The 23,657-nt window shown below is 41.8% G+C and overlaps 1 long non-coding RNA gene across 1 annotated transcript in view; it reads left to right on the forward strand.

Annotated features, from left to right (window-relative positions):
* LOC111926412 (uncharacterized) overlaps positions 1-23,657 on the forward strand; it is a 60,490-nt gene that overhangs the window by 24,969 nt on the left and 11,864 nt on the right. The window contains exon 7 of the long non-coding RNA XR_015282467.1: positions 18,477-18,548. This is a non-coding gene — a long non-coding RNA (uncharacterized LOC111926412). The remainder of the gene's footprint in view (positions 1-18,476; positions 18,549-23,657) is intronic.

The raw sequence follows: 23,657 nt of genomic DNA on the forward strand, positions 1-23,657 counted from the left end.
TGTACTGTTCTCCCTAATAATGGCATCAGGGTTACTATGGCTACAGCTTTTTATTTTTGAGGTCTAGCATGTGGAAAAGAGAAAAATGACTCCCAAAGTCACTGATAAATTTAGGAATTAGTATTAATATTAGGGAAAGGAGGCAGCAATGGATTAGCTCCCTCACATGTCTCAGACCACTGTCTGAAATGAATCTGTATTCCCTTAGTCACATGCCTTCCATTCCTCCATCAATATCTAGCTTGCTTCTCACAGTCAGGAGTCAGGAATACGAGGTGTCTGTGAGATTTCTCTTGACTCAGAGCAGAACTCAGGCTGCTGCTGCCATTGTGATTAATGTCTTGAGATCTTCCACACCTTTTTGCCCTTTCCTGGTCTTTCTTCTGGACTAAAAGGAAGATTAAAGTACAGGGAATTCAGTTTTTTTGAGCTGATATTTTCTAAGAAGTTAAAAAGAAACTCTGAATTCCTGAAACCAGAGTATGAGGATTATTAGGGTTTGTTGGATGTTTTTAAGTATTTAATATTTTTTTGTAAATTAAGGAATTTCGGGGGGGACAGGGGTAGAAAGCACAAAAGCTCTGAGTGAACATCTATTTCTCACTAATTTCCAGTGATAAAATGGTTCTTGTACCTTCAAGATATTTGAAATATTATCTATAATTCCTTTTGAAAGTTCAGAGTATGGGGTGACATTCCCAGACTTTAGCTGGTGTTACATATTCTTATTTAGCTGGATCAGTGTGGAGGCAGGTTCTTGTGCAAATTTTGGTGATTTGGGTTTTGAGTAGAACAAGCCAGCCAATAAACCAGGGGTGCTGGGAAGTGAAGGTAACCACAGCAAAGGGGCCTAAAGTTCAACCAGTGAGTTGTTCACAGCTGATTTTGTGCAGGGTTGGCCAGGGTCTCATAGTACTCATGAATTATTCACTCCATAATAAATTGCATCATCTGAGCAAGGAAAATAGGATAATTTGGAAAAGAGGGTATTACTTCTACCACCCTAATTCACAATATCTGTAATTTTATACTTTGGAAGGAATTTTCAATATTTAATAGAGGAGTCTTTCAAGTTATTCCAGAGCTTAAATTGCTTGTGAAGTCCTGGCCTTTAACACTCAGATATTAACAGGTTGATTCTTTTAAAAAAGGAAAAATATATTTATAGGGATTTTAGAAACAATTTAAATTATATTAAAAATTATTTAATATTCAGGAAATGTTTCAGCATTTAAAGATGTTCCTTGTGATTTTTAATGTGATGCCCTGAGGAGAAATACGATGTGGTGAGATCATTGTGATAGCAGCACACTGAACCCAGGACATTCCTTCCAATTCTGCATTGCAGTGTTTGAGCACAGAGAAAATTGTTCATTCTCTCAAAAAAGAAAAATCAGCAGTAAGCAATCTATGGAATGCCTGGCAGGTTGTGCTCCATGTTGGATGGGATGTGCAATCCTTCATAGGTGATCCAGAGACACATTTGCCCCCTAAAACATAGAGGCTGAAACCTCCTCCCCCAGCTGGATGGACAGCAGGTTAATTGAAGGCCTGAAAACAAATAGGATTATTCTTGAATGTCATTTGAGAATAGCCCTGGATGGCTTCTAACTGTACCTCCAGTCAACTTTCAGGAGGAATAATAGTGTTTTGTAAAATATTTTGTAGGGCACATGAGGAAAACAAGGACTGTCATCTGGATAGTTTTATCCAGTGTACTGCTTCTTCCTCATTGCTTCACTGGCTGTGCTTGCTGAATTTAATGGTGTTCATGTTTTGTGGCTTTTTTTGGAAGATATTTTTTCCTAGAGGTCAGAGTTAAGTCATCACTCTGGAGTAATTACTGCTCTTACTTCTCTGCCTGCCTGTAGGGGCTGGACAATGAATCTGTGCTGATACCATGCTACTGGTGACCAGGCACAGGAGACAGGTTCCAAAAGTCTTTGTTTTCATACATTGCAATCACCTTTGCTTGTACAGGTTATCATAAATGGGATTTCAGTGATCATTGTTTAGATGTGGCAGCTTTGCAAAAGCTTGTCCCCCAACCCCATCAATTTAGAATAAGCAATAAAAGGCAAATATAATTTTGTTTTTGTCTTAGAATTCAGATCAGTTTTGTAGGGAAGTTTTAGGATATACCTGATGTGGAAGTGACAGGAATTTCCACTGAAGAGTGAATGTGTAGAATTGTGCAATTCTGCAGTATATATTGAGAGCTGTATTTGGTGCTGGAGCACTTGTACTTGCATTCCTGAGATGCCTTTAAAACCTACCCTTTTATAAATACAATACATAAAATACACCTCATTTGTGAAAGAAACTCGAGTATTTCTCCATTAGGAAAACTCCTGGCTTGCAGCCTGGGTAATGCCTTTGAATATTTGAGGGTGTTCAGTCAGTTGAGAAGAGGATGCTGGTGACTACTTTGTGTCCCTGTGTTGAGTGGAGTTTGAAATCTGTGCTGTATCATGTTGGGGATGTTTACCTGAGTGATAAAAGTATATCTGTGATGTGAGAAATTCTAGGGTGCACAGCTCTGTGGATGTAAAAATGTCTTGATTAAATATGTCCATCAAAGCAAGATCACTCATAGGCAAGAAACTTTATATAAATACAGTTATATATCTGTATTACTTCAAAGAGTAATGCATAACATTCTTGGGGAAATAGCACAGGCAAATGCCTAATGAATTGTCAAATATAAGGAAAATGCAAAACATGAAAGATAGTGTTAGGTGATCAGCACCTGCAAACATGGAATTTTAATGATTGAGAAAGGCAACCTCCTCAGCTTTGATTAATAAAGCATTGCATGGAACGAGATCATCTATCTGGCAGATGTAATAATATCAGAAAGGAAAAGCACAATTGCTTTGCTTCCAGTAGGTTTATCATGTTTGTGCATTAGTTGAGTCATGCCAGAGTGTGTTTGCTTGCTGGTAGAAAAGGGAGGACATCTATTCAGACAGAAACACTTTGACGTGTGCACAGGAGACATTTTTCTACTTTGCTTTCATTCCTTGAGTTTCTGGTGAAGGAATGTGTTATAAATGGAGGAATAAAGCTCATACTCCATTTTGCATGTTGGCCAAGCTTCCTGAAGAGTGTTGGGGTAGGTCTCAATACAAAGTCTAAGTCTTCATAGGATCAAAGAGCATCAAAATGCACAGTTTTTCTAAGCCTTGCTCTGACACTTTCATTTCAAAAGGAAATGCTGGGGTTTGTGGGGGTCCTGACCTGTGTGAGGAGCCTGTCTCTCACACTAGGCTGGCTGGAGGCCAAGCTGAAGGAAGGCCCAGTTTCTGAATCCTGGCATGCTCTTCCTGAAAGCAGCTGTGACTGTCAAGGAACTTGTGGAACAGCTCAAAGCCAGAGGGGGAAGTGCTTGACCAAAGGATGTTCCATGTCAGCAACAGGCGCTGGTACCTGACTCTGGTTCAGCCCTGAGGTCACACATCTCAGGCAGCTGTTGGACACTTCCCTGGCTGTGCTTGACTGGCTGCACATTGCATTTGTGTTGTTGTAATAAATGCTGGGACCTTTTCAATATTATGATGTATGATTTGCATATCCAGACTGTTACGGCTATCAACAAAGAGAACTGGTTGCTAAATTCACTGTTGCTGAAGTGTCAGGTGTTACATGAGAAATGTATCAAGCAGGCTGACAGAGGAAGAAACAAGAGCATTTAATCTCTTAGGTTTACTTACAGAAATAAACATTTACTTCAGTTGTTTTGCTGAAACTGTTTGTTGTAGTTGTTGCAGTTCCCAGGTTTTAGCTGCTTTTTGTTCCAGCTTTCTGCTCCTCCCCAGATTCAGTTCTGCAGCAGAACAGTCGGTGAGATGTGGGGAGAGCATGTGCAAACTGACAGGGTCAGGTGCCCCTCTGAAAGGAGCAGTCTCCAGCTTGGTTTTAACATGTTATTTGTTTCATTGCCAAAAACCAGCCACAACTCATTTCTTCAAAGTCTTTTCTCTTGAGAGTGCTTTGCTGACTTGGGCACTTGTCTTCTTTCTTCTGTTCGTCTCTCCTGACACTTCCAGTTGCCAACTTCTGCTTTGAAATCTGTGCTTCTCTGTCAGTCAGGAGCTCTGGGCAAACCCAGGACAATGGGGGACAGAAATTCAGCTTTACTGCATGTGGCAGTTCTAAGCTTGGTGTGTCTTAAGGAAGAAGGTTCTTCACGACTGATTTTTCTGTGTCTTGGTGCTTTTCCCCCTCACCTTTTCTGTGGACATCGTGGGCTGATGGACATTTTGAACTGGATGTTGCAGTTGGGTTAAATAATTAGGATAAAAAAACCCTAATATTGGGGTTTACCTTTTCCTCAGAACTGACTCATCTCAGCCTAAACTTGAAGATTTATGAATCTTAACCATGGCAGCACCCAGTGTCTCTCTCAATCTATTTTTTTTTCCCTGTGACTCTCTCATCTCTGTCCTGGACTCTCTCATCTCTTCATCTCCTATTCATTTAACTGTACTCCACGCTCCTAACTGCTCAATTAACCACTCCAACATTGCAGTGCAGCTGTAATGGGATTAGAGAGCAGCTCAGGGATGAATGGAGACCATGGGGATTTTCTCTGGGCATTTCTAATCTTTGGAAGCAGCAGAAGCTGTTAATGTGGGCTGTTAAACTGCAGAACTGTGTGGGTCAGGGATTCATTTGTAATGTTTTGGGGACAGATCCTTGGGTAGTACAGATGTCACAGCTCCATCCACATTCATTGAACTCCTTTGTGACAGGGAAGCTACAAAGAGGAAATGGGATCTGCTCTCTGTAGTTGCCTGGAAAATGCTTCCTTTGTGCTTAGATTCTGTGCCTAATAAATCTAATTAAGTAGGATAAATTCACATGATTTTATAGGTTTGGTTTTTTTTAAAAGGAGTTGAATGCTTTGAGGGGTTGTTTTGCCTAAAGTCTTTCAGCCATTGATAGAAAATTCTTGTGCACACAATTTTTTAAGGCATTTTGCAAAGGAACTCCCAAACAGTTTTGCTGTGATAGGATTATAACAGTGGATTTTACTTTCTTTTGGATACTTTTCAGGAGCTTATGCATGTAGCTAATGGGCATCACTTAGTAAAGAAAATTATTACTAACTGCCAAGCTAAAGAAAAGGCAAAAGGAAGCCACTGAACAATTCTATTGTATCTTGGAAATAACTCTTGGGATTTAAAAATGTCAAAATAATTTCACAACTCCAATAGAGCACAAAGAATTCAGAGTATTCTTTATAATGATAAAACAACCATTGTAATTCCTGTAATTTAACCCTGGGATATGTTAATACTAAAATGCTGAAATGTATGATTTTGTTAGCAAAAGTCAAATAATGACAAATGTGTCTGGAATATCAGTTTATCATTTATACTGGAGAGACACCAGGCAATCTGGCAGCTGGAAACAAAATCAAGCAGAGGACAAAGCAGGAGAAGCAACAGATAAAAGGGCCATGAATAATTTATATTAACTCAGAAGTCAGCTCAACACAGCATCAGATAGGGAGGTAAAACCCCCTTGACAGAGCCCTCCTGGGCACTTGGTGCAAGAGGCCTCAGCAATCAGCTCCCTGCAGGGCCATTTCTCCACCCCAGGGAGGCCGTGGCCACTTAAAACAATTTGCATTCCATCACTGCAGTTGAATTTGGTGCTTTTCTTAACACGTGACAAGTGTGCTTCATACCTTGCTTCCAGAAGGGAAGAGTGTCAAACATTTGACACTTGCACATGTATTTCCCTAAGCTGCTTCAAACCTCACCTGTAGTCTTCAGGCTATGCTGAGGGAGAGCACAAACTCCTTAGGGTTATTCTCTCTGCATCTCCATCTCTACCTCAGTCTATTTTTCATTCTTTTAAACAAAACAGGGCATTATCTGCAGCACAGGTACAGCGCTTCTGACCCCAGTGAGAGTGGAAATAGGACTTGGGTAGATAAGGTGTGATGGAGTGGTATTGGACTCACCTGTAGGCAGATGAAAGATAGGGTTTGGATTAGTGGATGATATCAAGGATAATGAATGATGGCATCTTCTGAGGTCTAAAATTTCAGATTCCCAGCAGTAAACTCAGTACAGGGCCTAACGATAAGCAAATTGCTAAAATGAGAAGCAGGGCTGTGCACAGAAGAGAGATGGTGTAGTTTAGCCCCAGGGAATAAGAGCTGAATAAATGAATGGACAATGGAAACTCTGTTTACCTTGCCTTAGTTACAGAAACTTCTTACTCAGCTCACACAGTTGGGCTTGTACCATGCAGATATATTTTTACTTTTGGAAATAGAAAATGCACATTTAAAGTTTTGAGTTTTTCAAACTTCTGCCAAAGGAGTGGAAAATCACATCTTTTTTTTTTATTATTTATGTTTTTCTCTCAGGCTGTAGTCAGAATTTTCACTTTAACCTGTATATTCTTGTGATGTTCAGTTTGCAAAGGTGTGAATACCTTCAGTGAGGTCTTTGGGTCAGTACTTGCCTGAGCACTGCTCTGGGCTTCTCGCTGAACCCAGCACAGGAGAACCGGGGGTCACCTTTCCTGACTTCTCAGAACTTGAGAGGGGCACTGGGCTTCAGGGCTCTGCTGGTTTTAAAAACATATCCTTGAGTGCCAGAGGTGAATCTCTTTCATGTAATTCCTGTGATTCTTCTGCCCAGGCAGCAGCAGAACAAAGAGCATATGGCTACAAAGTACCAGAGATCTGGGAGCTCCTGCAGCATCGTGCTCATCGCTCTTTCCTGAGTTTTCTGGCTTAAAGTCTCAGTATTACTGAGAGCACACAGCCCAATAGGCATTAATCCCAGAATCCCATTTAGGCAGGGGAAATATTTCAATGTGTTTAAGCTTGGCTGGAGATGTCTTCCCTAACCGAAGCTGTAAGAAAATCACCAAACACCTCCTACTCCATTCCCAGTGCTTAACTTTCAGGATAACTTCCCGGGGGAAATAAATTGTGGAAATGCTCTTGCTTTATCCCAGAGAGGACGTGCTAAGCAGCAGACCTGGGCTAAATGACATTTAATGGAAAGGTTTGTGCCCCAACTCTTCTCCTGGTGGATTTATCCAAGCCTGTATTTGCCTCACCCATGCTGTGAGACCTGGGAGAAGCTGGACTGGATGTTTCATCATTTTTTTAGTGTGATACAATCAGGTCGTTAGCAGAATTAACAAAAACCTAACAAAAGCCAACACTAACTGCTTTTTCAGATTTTCTGGGACCTTTATAGTAACATTTCAGCTGTTAAAAGGTGAAACAAGAGAGAAATATTTATCTTACACAAGGCAATTATTTGATACAACTGAGAGACATTTGAAATGAAGCTCTATCAGCATAGATAGATTGAGCAGAACATAACCCTTTTAAGGTGCTGGTGGATTTGTTTGTGTTGCTTTTAATTTGGCAGCCAAACTGACTATTCCCACTCACCCTTGGTTCTGCACCAGCTGCTGCTCTGCCCTGATTCATTATTCAGAAGATCATTAGTGCTTTTTGGGGGAACTGACCTCGGAAGGGCTCACCCCTCTCAAATCCAGCTTGTTTTGGGTATGCCTTTGGAATGGCATCTCAATTATCCTTTGGCCTGAAACATCCAGGTGGAGGCTTCCCTGGGAATGTGGAGTGGTGGTGTTGGCCCAGTTAACAGATGGCTGTAAAATTGCCTGGGTAAAGGTATTTGTCACCAGGGAAGAGAGCAGCAGCCAGGACACTGCCTGACACACGGATTAGCACTGCGCTGGCAGGTGCTGCCTTGATGGCAAGGGCTGAGGAGCCAAGTCCAGGACTCCTGCTTTGTGTGATCCTTCCCATTCCACTTCTTCTCCTGCCCCTTCAGTCACTGAAAGCCCTGGAAGCAAGTCAGAATGTCTTTCCTTAGTAACAACAGAAAATGGGCAGTTTTCACTGAGGGACATTAAAAGAGCAAAGGTATTGAAAATGTTTCTCCCTAATGGTTTAGAAGTTAATTTTGATTCCTTTAAAAGTTTTGGTTCATTTGACCACACTTGAAGAAGCAACTCTTTGATGTCTCCTTATCTTGGTGGTGTAGAAACATCTCTAACACCCCTTTTGATGCTTTTCTCTGAAGAGGAGCAGTGCCACTCAGAATTTCTGTCTGATGGTTGCCTTCCTTTTCTCACCTGTTTGGCAAAGGGATTACTTTACCTTTCACAGCAGCAGTTGCAGATTTTGGTAGATTGAGATTGTTCTTAATCTTTGGGTCTGACTGGCCTGAACCTTGCTCAGACCATCAGATATTCTGCTGAGCCTTCATCCTTTTAGTTCTCTGGAGACAGTCAGCTTCATGATATTCAAATTTGCAGTCAACAGGATAACAGAGGACTTGTAGATGTTTTGGAGAATGGGGCAGTGAATTCTGTGGGGTTTTTTTTCTGTTTTTTTATCTTGTTTCCTCATCTCTAATAGTGCCCGTTGACCAAATCCCAAATAGAACATTACTATGAAGGAAACAGCAACTACCTTAATTCTTCCTTTTCCCAAGAATATCTGATATATCCAGTTTCTTAGCAGGCTGTTGTTTCTCAAGGCATTATAAATTCAGTGTAAAACCCAGCTAGGCAAAATCCACTCCTGTGATGGTCTTTGGTGTAAAAATTCACCCCAGAAGTCTCAGACCTCTTCTTTTCCTTTCTCCATCTGTTGTTTTGTCAAGTGCCTTGCAGAAACTCAGTGGCCCAGTGTGAAGAACTCGCACATCATAAGAAATAGGAAGCAGGAACTCCCCTGTGCTTCCCCTGGGTGCAATAAAGCCAGTGTTTTTAAAAGAAAATTCTTCCTGTGGAACTCTTCCAAGGCTAATTCCCTGTGCTTGCATATTTTCCCCATTTTACATGTAATTGTATAGATGACATTTTGTATGCTACATTAAATCACTTCAGGTTTTGGAGGGGCAATTCTGGCAACACGCTCCACGTAGCATGAGATGAGAAATGGTTGGATCAAGGGAGGGAGAGGCAGCATTCCATCGTGGTGGATTCCCCCAGTGAGAGGAGCTGTCCCAGGCACTGCTGTTAACAAGCAGTCGGGCAAAAAACAGGAGTGGGAATCAAAGATCAAAAATCTGAGCCAAAGTGCAACATCAAAAGCCTGCAAATACAGCCGAGCTGTGCACAGCCATTATCCTGTGTCTGTTCCCATCTAACCAGGGGACAAAAAGTGAATTTCAAAATATTTATTCCATCAGTGACTATCAAACTGAAGAGTTTGACAGCAGGGTGTTTCTAAAGGCAAAATAATGGGTGAAAGTATCTTTTAAATAGCATTGCCAGAATTCCCATTAAATATCAATTAGATCTATTTTTTATTAAGAAGAAATTACCTGCAAGGTAAGTGATCGTGATAAGCAGGATCCACAGATGATTCTGCGCTGCTAAAAGGTATTTTTAAAATAATTATTCCAGTTAAATTATTTTTTTACTTTTGTCAATGAATGTTAATGCCTCTCGCTGCTCCTGTGTCAAAAGGCAGGCAGAGAGCTGTGTTTGAGTTTGGGCTTCAGATACTTAAAGGTGTTTGGGGAGGTCTGACTGCTGTGTGGGACCAGCCTCAGTGCAGCCAGGGAAAAGGCCATCCTGGAGTGATAAATGAAGCAGCAAAGCAAAAGCTGGTGTTGTGCATTAGTCTGGGGATTGATGTGGGCTGTGAAAACCTCTCCACAATCCCTTGGAGAGGAGAGAGTGACCATTAGGTGCTGGTTCTGTGGGCAGGACATTGTCCTCTGCAGGGCTGTTGTAGTCTAGTCAAGTAGAAGAACTGGTTTTCTGTGCTGTTACATTTCCAAGGCATGATGAGTGAAGGATAGTGCACTCTGGGGAGAAAACTCCGTCCTCTGTTGCTGGCAGGTGTACGTAACTTACAGCAGGAGGGACCAGAGGACGTTTTTGGCTGTATTTGTTGCTACCGCTGCCAAAGCTCCCTGAACAGTAAGTAGCAGAGTCACAGAATCCCAGGGCAGTTTGGGGGGGAAGGGACCTTGAAGATAATCCAGTTCCAGCCTGGCCTTGGACACTTCCAGGGATTCAGAGGCACCCACAGCTTTTCTGGGCAACTTGTACCAGGGCCTCACCATCCTCACAGGAAATTTTTCCTAAAATCCGGTCTAAACCTACTCTCTTTCAATTTGAGCCCATTCTCCCTTGTCCTGTCACTCAAGCTGTTGTAAATATCTTGCCCCATCTTTCCTGTAAGTTCCTTTCAGGTACTTGAAGGGACAGTTAGATCACCCCAAAGCTTCTCTTTTCCAGGCTGAACAATCCAAATTTTCTCAGCCTTTTCTCATAGCAGAGAAGTTCCATCCCTCTGATCAATTTGATGATCTCTTCTGGGTTCACTCCAACAGCTCAATGTCCCTGTAGTAACCAGGGCTCCGAGGTCAGTTTTGGGAACATCTTTATTCTCCTGATTTCCAGAAGATGTGCTTGGCTGTTTGGGATAATTGTGGCAGGAACACCCCAGAGCACAGGGTGACCATTTAGCATTCAGGCCAGCTCTCCTCGTTAGTGCCAGAAGGATTGTACCTGCAGTACAGTGTGTTAGAGCCCATTTGCACGGAAACTGAAACCACTGAATTTTTATCAGTGCCTCATTAATCCAAATGTTCTGTGAAACTCACTTTTATTGATTGAGTTTAAGGCATTATGGTTGGGAATTTCACTGAGGCAGGTGAGGCTCTCACTCAGCAGTGGAGGGATGATTATCAACAAAGGAAGAAAAAATTAGGAAAGCAAAAAAATGAAGTTACAGTGGAAATAAAAAATATATTTAAATCTGTTAAAGGAATGTACAAAGATGTGTCTAGGATTAAAATCATATGTTTCTTCTGTGATTTTTGACTGGTCATAACAGGCAGCCACTAAAGGACTACATAGTCTTCACTGATTCTGCTTGTGCTTTATGGATAGGATTTGAGCCTGTCTTGGTTTTCAAAGATAGTATTGAGAGGGTTCAGTTGACAAATCTACAATTTTCATGTAAATTTACTTTGCATATTAAAAAAAAAAGGTTGGTTGGTGATGATCTGGACAGTGCCAAACTACACAACAGCTTTGAACCTTCTCTGTCCATGAAACCTGGCAGTGTTCAGGTCTGTCCTGTCCCAAATTGCTCAGAAATACAGATTTTGTCCCATTTTCCTGCCTCCCACAGCTGTGTAAGCGTGTGCAGCCACATTCATTTTACAGCTGGGATTGCACCAACCCTCCTGTGAGCTTCCAAGCAAATTGTTTGGAAATCCACAGGGAACCAGAACAATTTTTATGGCAAGGAAGTGTAACCTGACTGAGTTAGAGGATTAATAGAAATGTTACCTGTCATTTAACATGTTCAGTTTGGATTCTGGCCTTAGAACAAGGGAAAAACTGAATGGGTCTCTGCCTCACAGACCCCATGAAAGGATTAATCCATGGATTTAAGGGTAGCATGAAAGCAAGAAGTGGAATTCCATTCAGCATCTTAATGGCTTTCCCTAACTGTTTTGCATAGATACTGAAAAATTTCATGTTATCCCAGCCCCCGGATTTGTGGTTAAGGGGCTTTTTGCAAGTCGTATTGGAACTTTTTTTTTTGTCTTGGTTGAAAGTTAGGCTTAGACCATAACAATACAAAGTTGTTTCAATTCTAGGCACAGTTCAGTAGAAAGAGAAATTAAAATATGTAGTTAATTGGTGTAGTGTTATCTCATCAAATAATTAGGGCAAATGTGCAATCCAATTTCTGCTGTACCACAGCTTACTCCTCATGTACAGCACTGTATTTACGTGTAATGATGTTATTAAGTTGTTGTGCACACCGAGTGGAAATTGAAGAGTGTTCACATCCTAAATGCATCTACATTTAAAAGTTTAATAGACTGACTGCTTTTAGTTGAAATGCCTAAACATGAGTCATTAAAATATTATAAATTAGTAATTGGCACTGGAGGTGACAACACTCGGTTCCCACACCACATTCACAGTGATCACTTGGATACGATTCCCTTGACTACAATTAATCAGAAATCAATTCCCACCATTCTGGTTAAGCTAACCAAGATATTTTAGTTGATGTTTTCAGGGCCACGTTTCTTCATGCAGCAAATATTGCCACTTTTCCCATCTGCCCACTTGGGCAGCCAGGGAAGATGAGGGTGAAACAACTGCCAGAGGCTCTCACTGATATCAGATTATCTGGAAATAAAAATAAAAGATAAATGGGGTGTGACACACAAAATATTTAAAAGATCTGTTTAACAGCCAAAAATGTTAGAAGTACAGCTTTTTTTCTGAAATAATATCTATTTACCTATTTGGATAAAATATGTATTTCCATGTTAGTGGAGCCCTTTAAGTTGTGCAGGGGTTTTTCGTCATTGACTTTTCTCTTTCAGTGTGATAAACATTTACTTCATGAAGCCAATTTTCTCTGAAGTTAGTGGTAAATACTTCTGCATGGGAACATATGAAGAAACCATTAGTCTGAAGACCTAAAGAGCCATTAGTTAAAGTACATAGAACTGCACTAATAAATAGATACCAGATCAATCTTCAGTGTAAACCACAAGAACATTCATAGTGTAGGCTCCGTTTCAAAATTAATGGCTTTTTCATTGCTTTGTGAAAAAACAATTAATGACCTGACTTTGATCAGTTTTCTGTAGACATAAAATGAACTGGCAGTGAATGGAGAGTCGTAAAATCAGAACTTTTGTTGGTGAGCTCCAGACTCTCTAAGGATGAAAAACGAGCCAAATGTGAAATCATGGTCACTCTGAATTTAATGGCAAAATTCACTTTGCATTCAGGGGAGCAGAGTTTAACAGCATAGCAGTGTTGGTAAACATGTAATTCCATAAAGCCCTGTTATAAAGATTACATGACAACTATTTTCAATTAAATCCAACACAGAAAATCTAGATTTGTGTGTATGCAGGGAGAAATTATTGGTTTGCAATATCCATCCTATTCAGGTCTACTTGGACAGAGCCATTCAAATCTTAGCCCTTACTTCTGTGCAGTGGAATGTGCTGGTGGTTTCACTAAACTGATCTAAACCTCTGGTGCCTACAAATCCAGACTAGGAATTATCAGCAGCCAATCCATAGGATTCCTGTAATTTGTGCTTCCATACATAGTGCAGACAGCTGGGCTGGTGGATTTCTGAGGTGGAAACTGTAAAGTCCTGAGCACAGCACCTCTGCTTGGCTTGGTTTTATTTTGGGAGGCTTTGTTTTTCCAAAGGACATGCCATGAGTGCTGTAATTAATCCTTAATCTCCCCAATTCTCCATAAAACCAGGAGTTGCACACAGGCAATAAAAGATATTTATTTGAGCACCACAAGCAGGCAGTTATTTCTTGAGAAAAGGTACTTGTAGACAGATTTAGTGATTCCTTCAATAAACACTCAGAGGGAGGAAGCCAGAGGAGCCCTTGATTGACAGTGCTCGCCTTTCTCTCATCCTGATGAGGTTGGGCCAGTGGGGAGTCTGACCAGCAGGTCAAATATGTATTAGGGGCAAAAATTGACAAAGAAAATGCTAGAAAAAGTGATTTTCCAGCTGTGTGCAGCCATTTTCAGAACCCTGCATGGATTGTTATTGGTGTGTAATGGAATAGCTGGAGACAGCAGGGCTGGGAAAACAGGGTCAGGTTCACTGTGGTGGTAAAACACCAGTGACACTGTACTGAAGAGAGGGAGCCTTCCTAGGTTATTTTAGTGCTTTGTTTTGCTTTACTTTGTTTTATTTTTGGCCAGACAAATACCTGGAGCATTTCTGAGTCTGACTGAGCTCTCTGTTTTCCTTCCCCCATTAATAATTTGTGAAATCCCCCTGGAGACTCTATCTGCAGCCTGAACACAGCATCTCCTTACCTGCAAAGGCAGTGAACCCGTGGCTTAAAATCAGTTTCTAGAAACAGAGTTTCTTTTCATTCACTGCTGTTTGCTGCTCCTTTCTGAGTGATTTTGGGGCAGGAGAAAGATGTGATAAATGAGTAACTTCAGTGCACTTCAGGATTTATTTCTTGGGCCATTGCAACCCTTCTCCTGAGGCACAGCTGAGGAATTCTGACTTTATGTCCATAAAGTATCCAACATATGCCTCTGTAGCTGAACATATGGCCCCACTGTGCTGTCCCCTGGGAATCCTGATGCTGCTGGAACATAAAGCAGTCAGCTGCAGCAATGGTTTGCTAAGGATAAATTTGCCTTTTCCTGTGCAGCTTCACAGAGGGGGCTTGCCCTGACACCTTTTTCTTTTTTTCCTGACAATTTTCAGACTTCTGGTTTTCTTTTATCCTCATTTTGGTTCTTTAACGTTCCTGACTCCCTGCATCTTAGGGGTGAAGTGGGACCTTTTGTATAGCTATTATTTAAAAGAAGTCTCTCTAGTGGTGTAATTTAATATTATTTGAGGTTAGTTATAAATAAAGAATAACAGTAGTATTACTGACAACAGTTAATAGCCTGAAACAGTCAAAGGAGCTCTCATTGTTTGAGGTGTGGGGTATTTTCTTTACTTCCTGCAGGAGAGTAGTTGGAATCTATTAGTAGATGGGAACACATGGATTGTACTAAGGTAAGATGCACCCTGGATAACTTACCTTGTTTAAAATAGAAATAGGTTTTCAAATAGCCCATGAAGAGTAAAGGATAGAGGGATAATCGGGGTAAAAGAAAGATTTTGAGGGAAATACAGTAAAAAAGCCATGTGTGAGAAGGGAGGCAGTATGAGGGGCAGTGGGTGTTTGGGTGAGAAAACAACATCTGCACATCACTGACTTTGACTTTTTTGCTTGGCTGCAGGGAGCTGATCTGAGCTGGTTTCTCAGGTAATTCACCTGCTGCACAAGTGGGAAATACAGTTCTGTGCTCAGCACCTGTGAGCAAATGTCTGCCTTACCCAGAGCAGAACTATTCCATCTAGCTCGCTGCTAAATACCCAAAAGTCAAATATTTCTGCTTCTCATGGTCCACAGTGCACAGAGTTAGCAGGGAAGTGCCAGTGCTTAAAATTCATGGGAAGAGAAAGATCAGGTTGTTTCCCTATAGCTCCCTCAGGCTCCCCAGCATTGCTTGTCCTGGACTGGAATGTACTTAATGCCCCAGGCTTAACTTTGAGATTTGGGCATCTCAGCAGGCCACTAGAATGAGGCTCTCAATGCTCTGCCTGATGACAGCCCCTGGAATTGTCACTTCACCTGCTTAAGTGCTCTTTGGTGTGACCCAGAGACACACTTGGACAGCCTGGGAATGATCCCAGGGGATCTGTTCTTCAATTAAATCACTCTACAGAAGAGAATGGATGAGATTTAGGTACCAAATAATTGGAGTCATGCAATTCAACTTGCATATTCAGTAATATTTTTTCCTGTGAAAAAGTAAAGGGTGTCATTCTGTACCCATTTTCCCTACCTCTTCTCATTTCCCGTTGAACAAACACCAGAAAAAAAAAAAAAAAAGGCAAAGTCATTTATTTAACTGATGAAAAAAATGGGATCTGGCCACAGCTATCAAGCTTTAAATGTTGTCTTACATATGTTGCTATAAATTCCAGATAATCAAAGTTAAAAGCCATATAGGACATACTGTTGTGGCCCTGAAAACAATGGAATACTTCTGAAATAAGACCATGTGTTTTTTCACATGTTGGCACACACACACATGGAAAAAACATAACCAAAAAAACTCCAACATTGACCTATAAACATTTTTAAGTATAGTTATACTTCAATATAGCCCTCTGGAACGTGACTTGTGATTTTCTGTGTGACTCATAATAATGGAAGTGATCTTTGTCACGAGCTTAGAACCCCAGTTTTAGATAAACGTGGCCAGTTCAGCAGGAGATAGATTGCAGGCAGTTCAGATTGAAAGCTGGAAGTTTGTCACATCCCTCTTTCACTCTCAGCTTTCCTCTGACTTTTAGAGAAGTTAAAGTAACTGAAAAAACTGAAAAAATCCATTTTTATAGTTGGGCTTCTATTTCATGTTTTTATTTCCCTTCAGACTTGTTGTTTTGACACAGTTATGGCTTTTTCTGTAGCCCTGGCCTACCTTTTAGGTCTTTTCCTTCTAGGTAATACTTTTAATTTTGCCTGTGTGTCACTCACTCCTTGTAAGTGATAGAAGGTTCTGCCAGAGATGATGTTGGCTCCATTCTGAGCCTCAGCCAGTTACTGACCTGCTCTGCATTGCTTTTTGCTAATAGCAGTGCCAAAGAGGAAATCTTGCAAATATATTTTGAAAGCTTTAAAGGTATTCTTGGTAACAGCAGAGTCATCGTTAAATTAAAACATTTCTATTTATTGTGTGAAAGTGCAGTCATGTTGTTTGTGGCCTTCGTACCCAATGAGCAAGAAATCCATTGTACTTGTACTTTTAATTTTGCATCTCTGTGAGCAATGTTCTCCCTGGGGGCTTGCAGAGGAAACCTGAAGCATAATCTTGATTTCAGCTGCAATGCAGAAATACAGCTGCTCCTGGTGAGCCTGCACGACCTTCACGTCCACATTGGCTTTTATTTGCCTTCTGAAGACTCCTTTTGGAGCTTTTTTTGGCTGCTGGCTACAAAACACAACCTAGAAGGCTTAGGAATATGAAAGAACAATCACTTTCATTAGAGGAGGGGATATTCCATCCCCTTCTCAGGAGGTGAGAAAAATGCCTCACTCCCAGAGATGGCTGATATTTGTGTGCCAACCCTCATTGTCACAGCAAGCCAAAGGTGGTGGTGCAGGGTACGCTGCAGGCACACCTCATCCTTGTTTTCAGAATGGCACAGGCACTTCAGGAGAAAGGAAAATCCTAAATGTGAGAACTGGTAATGCACAAGTGTCACCACAGACCTCTGCAACACAGGTCAGCCTGCACCAGCTTCAGGCAGGTGTTGGTGAGCAGCAGGGCACTAGGGCTGTGCTCCTGGCTTCTCTGGGAGTCAGGGGCTTAAGAATTAGCTCATTTTACAAATCTGGCTCTCTGGTACCTGCTGAGTCAGCTTACCTGGCAGGGCACTTGGAATGGTGATTTTGTGTGAGCCGTGTCTGCAGCTGGAGTGGGAAGCAAGCAGAAAATCCAAAAGGAGAAGAACCACCACGTTTCATCTTGCCACGGTTCGTCCCTGAGGTTCTTGGAGCTGTTGCTCACACCATCTCCAGCATGAGAGGAGGTGCTGAGGGACTTCCTTCCATCATTGGAATGATTTGGGCTGTTTGTGCTGATCCCGTGGCTGTGCTGTCAGCTGGATGTGCTCTCCTGCCCTGTGCTGCACTGCTGAACTGTCATCACCTTCCCTCACCCACTCACAGTAATCCCAGTCCCTTGGAAACAGGGTAGTGCTCCCGAGCTTGAGGGGAGGTGATTTAATAATTCTTAGGGTAGAGGCTGAAAGAGAGCTCTTTCTTTCATGCTTATACGTTCCCAATCTTTATTTTTTCTTTTTACCAATCTTTCTTTTTTTTTTTCTTTTTAATTAGACAACATATTCAGTGATGTCATCACTATTAATTTGTATCTATCAAACCCTGCCAATACTCCACACCTAATTCTTTTTCTTGCTGTTGAACTCTTTAAAACCCCAGAGGATGAGATCAGGCAATTCTTTAGGGGACAGCCAGAATCTGTACTGAATGAAAAATTGATGTATTTCATCAGTCAATGAAATTAATCAGATGTTGATCCAAAGACTTCAGTGGGAGCGGGACAAACTGGGATGTGTGAGGACAAAGGCATCGAGGTGGGGTTGGTGTAGGATGGCTTTGCATGGCTTAAAGATGGATTTGATATTTGGTGCTCCCTTAAGTTGTGATTGTGCTGCTGCTGTGCACTTAAACCTAACAGAGGCATGTGACCAGTCCCATGGATTTCAGTGGATCGATTTCTGTGACTAAAGTCAAGTACATACATTTTGGAGGGATCCAGAGCTTTATTTAGGATTCTCTTGGAAAAACAAGCAGGCAAGCAAAGTGTTAGTAGTCATCTGCTGCAATATTTCCAGCAAAATTTATTTGGGTGCAGAGAGAGTAAATATTTTGCTCACAATACCGTCCGGGCTCAGATGTGCAAACACAGCCATCCTGTTGAGTTATGCTTTCAGGGCTGTACACATAAATAATAACAATTCAGCCAAGGTTTCAAAGCTCTTCACAAAGGCAGGGAAGTATTATCTTCATTTAGAGATGGAAAGGACTTTAGATGAGGTGCCCGAGGTCACAAAATAACTGGATTAGATTTGAAACCTGAGCTTACTGTCAACCAGAATGGAAATGTAATTGTCTCTGTTCAATTGTAACTTGATTTTCATCTGTAGATTAATGTTCAGATTTAATGGGTGAGAAGGTTAAATCTTCCTAATGGAAACATTTTTAGTCAAATTCACTGTCTTTATCTAAACCTCATTTTTAATCACTTATAATTTATAGCTCCACTAATTGTGACTAATTACTTCACTGTGCTGTTTAGGTAACTTAATTTCTTTACAGATTTTTGATGTTCATGGTTTCCAGCTTTATTGCTGACAACTGAAACCCTCTTTGGACAAAAGCAACAGTGTGGTGAGTATCTCAAATATTCCCCATCACCAGGAAGCCTCTGGCATCTCAGGAATTGTGTCCTAGGACAGAGTGACCCTGTACTTTATAATGCCATGATGTATTTAAAAATGCTGCTTCAAGTATCATTTTTGAATTGTCACCTTTTGATCTCTCAGCATCTCTTGCCCCTCTGGAGCCCCATGGAGCCACTTGGAGCAGTAGCAAACACAACACTGACTCCAAAGGACACGTGGGGCTGCAAGGGGGATAATTTCATCTGATTGCATTAATATTTTATTGGAAGCAGAGTGACAAATTGGAGACTGATTGCAAACAGCAGACAATCACTGACTGCAGAGAATCCTGGCACTCCACTGGCACTTCAGATGCTTTAAGGAGCCATTCCAAATCTGCAGGAAAATGGTTGAAACATTTTAATTCTGTAATTTAAATTACATCACTCGCTTAACCAGCTATTTTGATTGTGATTATGAAAACACTGTGATATGCTTAGGAAAACCTTAGAAGACCTATAGCAGTGTGTATTACTAATAGACTTGTATGTTTTCCTTATCATTTTCTCTACCAGTAATTTATTTTAAACCAGTGAAAATATAACTACTTTGTTTCAACTGCAGAGCATTTTTAGCTTGACTCAATCAGATTCTTTTCCCTGAGCCACAAGAGGTAAGAGATTATTAATGACTTTTTCCTTATTATCTGTTCCTCTGAAACAGTTACTTTAATTACAGCATCTTGATTTAATATATGTAAAAGCATTTTGTAACAGAAACCTTCACTATTTATAGAATGACTTTCACTGTTTCCTGAGATGCTGCAGTCAGGTCTTATTAGCAAAGTACAGCCTAATCCTCCGAGCATCTATCCACAGCTGTTCCCAGATTTAGCAGCTCAGAAATGCTGAATAATAAGGATGCTGCAAATGCTCACAGAATTTTGAAGGGATTGCTTTGGGTCAGTGTGATGCCTGTGAAAGTCTCAGGTGAATTGCTACTTCTACTGACTCAGAATGATGCAGAGTTGTGAAGCGTGGCTTGGAGCAGAGGGACAAACCTCTGCCATTCTGCTTCAATGTGTGAGTAAAACCAACAGCTGAACCCAAAAGCCCCGGTCTGAGGGGACATTTGGAGAGTCAGCAATCCCAGGTGGAGTTTGTAAGGTAGAGGTTTGTGTTCCAGCTCTCCCAGACCCCATGGGGGTGACGGGGGCTCTGCCAGGAGTGCAATGTGTGGGTGGCATCCCCAGGCTCCAGCACTGCTTCAGCCCCCAGCTCATGCAGATCCCTGGCCTCTTCTCTCTTTCCCAGGAGATCAAAGTGCCTCAAGGGTCAGCCAGAAGCCTGAGCAGACATTTCCAGACCTCTGAATGACTTTGAGTTCCATAAGTAAATCCTTTAGAAAACTTGCTGCTCTTGCCTGAATCTGCCGTAGTTTAAAAATTCTTATTCTGGTGAAATTGCACTTTCTATGGTTTACAGGCTCTGCAAGAGGGAGATGCCTCCTGTCCACCAGAGTGGGAGGCAGAACTCACAGCACAGATAGAATAGCTATTTTCACTTGTTTATTCTTGCAAAGGAAATCCTAACTTAGTGCTTCCCTCAGTAGGGCTGCTGATAACTTTTACCATACCATGTTAGTGAAATTCTCCATCAGTGTCTCTATTCTCTCTTGCCTGAACTAGCAAGCTTTTACTTTGTTGTTCATACCCCCTTAAAGAATTTTCAAGTTTGTTGGAGTGTTTGCTATGTTCTCTGTATCAGATCCTGAAAGAATTTCCTAGCAGGTCAGACCCATAATTGATTGCATTCTTGGACATTTTAAAAGAAATCCTGGCTGCACTTACATGAAGGATAAATATGGCTGAAAATAGGTAATAACTTTACTCAAAAGATGAAAAACATGCTAAAATGCAAAAGTTAGAGATTTTCCTTGCAATACAGGAATAGATGATCAAAACTCTAGCAGAAGTGGAAAACTTCTGTTAGAAGATAGAAAGGGATAAGGAAGAGTAAAAATGCTTTGCATCAGATTTGAAATTTGATTCATTCACTGGTGTGTCAAGAACCTAATCAGCTGCAGTATAAATGGTTTTTTGTCATAGATATGAATATGTCCCCCCCACAAAATCTGAAATTTGTTACTTACTATGTGTTCTGATACGTGTAGAAGCTAGTTCTGTCTGTTGCAAAGTTGAGCAGAACTGAACCTAAATCTCAGTATTCCCCCCCAGGAAATATCCAGTTATCTTAATCATGTGCTTGAATTATGCATATGAGACTGTGGAGTCTGGAGATTATTGCTCAGGGACTGGCATCAATGTAAGTGTATTATTAGGATGGATAAATTACAGCCAGCAGGACAATTATGGCATCCCAGTTTGCCAGGTTCTGTCTCCAGAGGCTGGGTTCAGGGCTTAGGCAGGCTGCAGCTACAAAGTTCCCCCTCATTCTTCAGGTCTGTGTTACAACAGGTCTGAACAATGTGTCAGTGTAAAGCCTGAGATTGTTCCTTGTTCTGTCACGAGCTGCCCTCATCTCTTTTGGACATAAGTGTTTATTGTATACAGCAGGAGATGAAAGCATTACAGCCCCACACAGAGACAGCCATGGAATATTCTCATGGATAATGTATTTCACAAGTATTCCCTGCAATTGCAAAAGCTCTATGGGACAAAAAAACAAAGAATTATTAAGACCAGCTTTTAAATGATGATATTTTATATTTTCTTTTAAATGATTATACCTACTAATAGTTTATCGCCTACACAGGATCAGCTTGTTAACTGTTCCAGTCCTTTTTGGGTTGTTCTTAACCTTTGGTGTTTGGTTTTGTGGTTTTTTACTGGTTTAAGTTTTCCTGCTTTTGTCTCATAGATTAAAAACTTTCTGGCAGTTTTGTGTCGAAGTCATGTGAGTTTTTCAGTGTTAAACAAATAAACAAAGAGCAAACAAAAATCATTTGGGGTGAAATTGGATTGGACTCCTTGTTCTCCTCCCTGCGTGAGCTCTTAGCTCTGGGTTCGTCTCGATGGCAGTGTCTGATCAAGCTCTGAGCTGATGAACCGGCACAGGAGACCACAGAGAATTGTTTTCATGGAAACTCAGTTTAATATCCTGTCAGTTTTGTTTATTATTTTAATAGAGCAGGATTTATTGTGTAGTCACAAACTTCACATTATATTTGCAATTGTAATGTTATTTGAAAGTGGTGCTCCAAAAACTCATCATTTGGGAAGTTAATGGCAGTCATTCCAGCCAGTTGTACAGATAAAAAAGTGTGTTTGCACCAAGAATCTGGGAATACATGAGCACAACTGCACTAAGATGAGAATTCTCACTGAGCCCCATGGTCAGGGGTTTGGTCACAAGAGATGTGACCCTTCTTGTGCACTTCAGCTTCGTTTTCAGCGAGTCTCTGATCAGTAAATAGAGTTCATAATATATAATTTATGTGATTGTTTACACTGAGGCAGCAGTAGCAGTGCATCATTTGCAAGTGGTCTATAGATAGAAACATCTTTGCATGAATTAGTGGTCAAAGAAGTAGTATTTGTTCAAATCAGTTCATGAAGAATTAACAAAGAAAAACCAAGAGGCCAAATGAATCCTACTGCAAGCAGTTCCCCAATCTCTCTATTTGTGATTTCATTGCTGTGTTGTTGGTATCCTATCGCATGAAAAGCCATAATACTTTTTTGTGGAATCCATGGTTTAATTTCTAGGAAAATAATCTGCACTACAAGGCTCACAGATGTCTGGAGATATTTGACTCCATTTCTCTTGGCAGAAGGCATCCCTGGTTTTTTGTGCAGGAGGAGGGAGGAACAGGCAATGCTGGAAATGCAACTTTTTTTCAGCGCTGCCTCTTTTCCTGTAGCATTGACAAAAATTGTTAATTACAGCATGATTGCATTATAACATCCTGTACTGCTCTAACTTATTTATTAAGTCACACCTAATTAGATAACATGGAAACATTTCATCCTGGTGGAGGGGTTCCCACATTGCCTAATGCTGTGCAAGGTGCCAGAACCCTTGTTCTGCCATGGACGGGGGTGTTGGGGCATGGAGGTGACTGCTGTGAGCCCTCAGCAGCCATCCCCCTCCCCCTTCCCTCCTGGCAGGAGGCTCTGTGGCTCCAGGAGGTGTCTGGGTGTCCTTCCCAGAGCCCAGGCGGTGCTGGGTGAGCTCACCTGCAGCCCCACACGAGCTGGGGAAGGTGCACGAGCTCCACGGAAAGCAGAGGCAAGAGAAGGGATTCTGGACTGTCACCCCAAGTGGCTTGTGGAAAGGCACGAGTTTGTGCAGAACTCACTGGCAGCAAAGCCCTGGGGAAGGATGTGGGGGAGGCAGTGGTGGTGGTGAGGCTTTGATGGGCTGCTGAGCTAATCAGCCCGTTGGCTGCTGCAAAGGTCGTGTCACAGAGCTGACACAAACCTCCTCCTCCAAAGTTCTCTTTTAAGAATGCTGTCAAACCCCAATTCAACCCTGTATTTTTTTACCACGTGTATGAGCAGCAGATATTCTCACAGCACATCCCACAGAACTTTCCTCTCACTCCTGTACAGAATGCAGGGTCTTTTCTTGTTTGTTAGCACTGACACCGTTCGTAAGGACAAGACCATGTGCTGTAGGAGGATTCCCACAGGTCAGGCACCCAAAAAGCCTCAGTTCTGCTGGCTCTCCCAGCCTCTGGAGCTGGACAGGCCCACTGCAACCAGCTGTGGCCTCTGGACTCTCCTCAGAGCACCCAGTGCCCAGTGCTGGCACCCTCTGCAGCGCTGTGGGTGGCCCTCAGCCAGCACCAGCCCTTCTCTCCCCCCTGGCCCCCAGCAGGGTGATGCTTACCCCGCTCCAGCCTGTCTAGCCAGGAGCTGGCTCTCAGGATCAATCCTTCTCATGCCCACCTGAGGCCTCAAGGGTGCCCTGAGGACCTGAGCAGGTGTTTTCCCTTCTCCTCTGCTCTCTCTGTGAGTACAGGCAACACAACTGTGCTTAACCTCTCCCAGCCACAGGCTGCATGTCTCTGGGATTTTCCAGGGATAACACCGCTCCAGAAATCATATTAGATGAGATAATAATCTCTGAGATAAGAGATGTTAATAACATAT

Source organism: Cyanistes caeruleus, chromosome 2 (assembly GCF_971803275.1).
Source record: "Cyanistes caeruleus chromosome 2, bCyaCae1.hap1.1, whole genome shotgun sequence".
NCBI lineage: Eukaryota > Metazoa > Chordata > Aves > Passeriformes > Paridae > Cyanistes > Cyanistes caeruleus.